This window comes from Penaeus vannamei, chromosome 42 (assembly GCF_042767895.1).
Source record: "Penaeus vannamei isolate JL-2024 chromosome 42, ASM4276789v1, whole genome shotgun sequence".
NCBI lineage: Eukaryota > Metazoa > Arthropoda > Malacostraca > Decapoda > Penaeidae > Penaeus > Penaeus vannamei.
The window spans coordinates 17685647-17690218 of record NC_091590.1 but is presented as its reverse complement, the minus strand read 5'-3'; the positions used below and the strand labels follow the sequence as shown (position 1 = coordinate 17690218).

Below are 4572 nucleotides of genomic sequence, written 5' to 3'. Positions count from 1 at the left end.
AGAATTACCTGAATTAATATTAAAATCATCATAATTATCATATAAAAGCGAAAAGTGTTTTTTTCGACCTTTCTCTGAAAAGGCTGTAATACGCTAGATTTTGCCATATTTTTCTACTTTTGGGATTAAATTAGTTTAAGCATTTGTTTCATTATAAATGGACTCAATGATTATCATCATTATAATCATTATCGTCATGATTACCCTTATTATCAATATCATTATTGCAGTTATAATGATTATCATACTAATTATTACTGTCATTTTCATCATTATAGCTATTTTTATAATGATAATAACAATAATGATAATTATAGAAATAAAAATGACAATAATACTCATTATAATAAGAATAATAAGGATATTACTATTATTTCTATTGTCATTATTACTATGAAAATTATTAGAATAGTGTTAATTATTGCTATTATTGCAGTAACTATAAAAAAATATCATTATAATTATCATTTTATTATCAGTATCATTATTATTATTGTCATTATCATCACAATTATCATCAATATTGTTAATAATAAAGGAATTATCATGAAAATCATCATAATTACTTGAATTAATGTTAAAATCATAATAATTATCATTTAAAAGCGAAAAAGTTTTTTTTTCGACATTTCTCTGAAAAGGCATTAATATCCTAGATTTTTCCGTTTTTTTCGACTTTTGGATTTTATTAGTTTTAGCCTCTATTTCATTATTAATTGACTCTCATTATAACTATTTTTATAATGATAATTTTAGAAATAATAATGACAATAATACTCATTATAATAATAATAATTGTGATATTATCTTTTCTATTGTCATTATTAGTATGAAGATTATTAGAATTATTAGAGTTAATAATTGCTATTATTGCAGTAATTATCAAAATTATCATTTTGATTATCATTCTATTATTATTATTATTATTATTGTCATTATCATCATAATTATCATCATTATTGTTAATAATAAAGGAATAATGAAAATCATCATAATTACCTGAATTAATGTTAAAATAATCATATTTATCATTTAAAAGCGAAAAAGTTTTTTTTTTTTACTTTTATCTCAAAAGGCTGTAATACGTTAGATTTTGCCACTTTTTTCGACTTTTGGGATTTAATTAGCTTTAGCCTTTATTTCTTTATAAATGGACTCTATGATTAGTAATATCATCATTATCATCATTATTGTCATTATTCTTATGATTATAGTCATTATAGTCATTCTCGTCATGATTATCATTATTATCATTATCATTATTTCAGTTAAAATGCTAATTATTACTGTGATTTATATTATTATAACTATTTTTATAATGGTAATGATAATGATAATTTTAGAAATAATAATGACAATAATACTCATTATAATAACAATAATAATTATATTATTATTTCTATTGTCGTTATTATTATGAAATTTATTAGAATAGCTATAGAATTGCTATTATTGCAGTAATTATCAAAATTATCATTATAATTATCATTTTATTATCATTATCATTATTATTATTGTCATTATCATCATAATTATTATCATTATTGTTACTAATAAAGGAATTATCATGAAAATCATCATAATTACCTGAATTAATGTTAAAATCATCATAATTATCATTTAAAAGCGAAATGGGTTTTGTTCGACCATTCTCTCCAAAGGATAGATTTTGCGGTTTTTTCGACTTTTTGGGATTTTATTAGTGTTAGCATTTATTTCATTATAAATGGACTATATGATTATTATTATCATCATTATCATCATCATTGTCAGTATTCTTATGATTATCATTCTTATAGTCATTATCGTCATGATTATCATTATTATCATTATCATTATTGCAGTTATAATGCTAATTATTACTGTCATTTTCATCATTATAACTATTTTTATAATGATAATAACAATAATGATAATTTTAGAAATAATAATGACAATAATACTCATTATAATAACAATAATAATGATATTTCTATTTTCATTATTAGTATGCAAATTATTAGAATAGAGTTAATTATTGCTATTATTGCAGTAATTATCAAAATCATCATTAAAATTATCATTTAATTATTATCGTTATTATTATTGTCATTATCATCATAATTATCATTATTATTGTTAACATTAAAGGAATTATCATGAAAATCATAATAATTGCCTAAATTAATGTTAAAATCATCACATATATCATTTAAAAGCGAAAAAAGTTTTTTTTCGACCTTTTTCTCAAAAGGCTGTAATACGATTGATTTTGCAGTTTTTCGACTTTTGGAATTTTATTATTTTTAGCCTTTATTTCATTATAAATGGACTCTATGATTATTATTATCATCATTATCATCTTTATTGTCATTATTCTTATGATAATCATCATTATAGTCATTATCGTCATGATTATCATTATTATCATTATCATTATTGAAGTTATAATGCTAATTATTGCTGTCATTTTCATCATTATAACTTTTTTATAATGATAATAACAATAGTGATGAATTTAGAAATAATAATGAGAATAATACTCATTATAATAACAATAATGATATTATCATTTCTTTTGTTATTATTAGTATGAAAATTATCAGAATATAGTTAATTATTGCTATTATATCAGTAATTATCAAAATTATCATTATAATTATCATTGTATTATTATTATCAGTGTTATTATTGTCATTATCATCATAATTATCATCATTGTTGTTAATAATAAAGGAATTATCATGAAAATCATTATAATTACCTGAATTAATGTTAAAATCATCATAATTATCATTTAAAAGCGAAAAAGTTTTTCGACCTTTCTCTCAAAACGCTGCAATACGCTAGATTTTGCCGTTTTTTTTTCGACTTATGGGATTTTATTAGGTTTAGCCTTTATTTCATTATAAGTGGACTCTATGATTATTATTATTATCATCATTATTGTCATTATTCTTATGATTATCATCATTATTGTCATTATCGTCATGATTATCATTATTATCATGATCATTATTGCAGTTATAGTGCTAATTACTACTGTCATTTTCATCATTATAACTATTTTTATAATGATAACAATAATGATAATTTTAGAAATAATAATGACAATAATACTCATTATAATAACAATAATAATGATATCATTATTTCTATTGTCATTATTAGTATGAAAATTATTAGAATAGAGTTAATTATTGCTATTATTGCAGTAATTATCAAAATTATCATTATAATTACCATTTTATTATTATTGTCATTATTATTATTGTCATTATCATCATAATTATCATCATTATTGTTAATAATAAAGGAATTATCATGAAAATCATCATAATTACCTGAATTAATGTTAAATTCATCATAATTATCATTTAAAAGCGAGAAAGTTTTTTTTTCGACCTTTCTCTCAAAAGGCTGTAATACGCTAGAGTTAAAACAGAACCCCGATAATGATTTCGTGTGTGTGGTTAATATATATATATATATATATATATATATATATATATATATATATATATATATATATATATATATAACATTTCTTGTGTGTTTTGAGTTTCGTTTGTATGATTCTTTAAGATATTACCGAGACAAGACAGTATGTGGCCTTTGAAATATAATGTGTTTATGAACGTTTGTTTGTGTGTGCTTTATAGGAAAAAAAAACATACATTCAAGTGCTTTCCTTTATTAGCAGCGTTTGCTTTATTTATTGTTTTCGGCTTTATATGTAAAGGATTAGATAGTTTCCGTATTTCAACACAATAATCATCTTCATTGTCATTACCTTTTCTGTTAGTTTTTTTTCTGTAGCCCACAATTTTGGAATACTATAGGCACTTTTTATTATTATTATTTTTTTTTTTTTGGTGATCTGCCTTTTCTCTCTTACTAATATTTTGATATAATTAGTATTTCCATTACCATTATTGTTTTGATATCATTAGCATTGTTTATTTCTCGCCCTTGCGCCTTTCTGTTACTGTGTTTAATACCTATTTTCTTGATTCCTTTACTTAGTCTTTGTAATATGAAATCCCAGACTAAACAAGTACCATGTCCCATCCCGCATAGGCCGGCCTTCTGTTGCTGTATAATAATAATAATAATGATTTTATCATTATTTCCATTGTCATTATTAGTATGAAAATTACTAGAATAAAGTTAATTATTGCAATTATTGCAGTAATTATCAAAATTATCATTATAATTATCATTTTATTATTATTATCATTATTATTATTATTATCATTATTATTAATGTCATTATCATCATAATTATCATCATTATTGTTAATAATCCAGGAATTATCATGAAAATCATCATAATTACCTGAATTGATGTTAAAATCGTCATAATTATCAATATCCTAGATTTTGCCGTTTTTTCGCCTTATGGAACTTTATTAGTTTTAGCCTTTATTTCATTATAAATGGACTTTACGATTATTATTATCATCATTATGGTCATTATTCTGATGATTATCATCATTATAGTCATTATCGTCATGATTATCATTATTATCATTATCATTATTGCAATTATAGTGCTGATTATTACTGTCATTTTCATCATTATAATTATTT

At 21.5% G+C, this 4572-nt stretch overlaps 1 protein-coding gene across 1 annotated transcript in view; it reads left to right on the top strand.

The window, feature by feature from the left end:
* LOC138860669 (cuticle protein AMP1A-like) overlaps positions 1 to 4572 on the top strand; it is a 19541-nt gene that overhangs the window by 13516 nt on the left and 1453 nt on the right. The window lies entirely within an intron of this gene.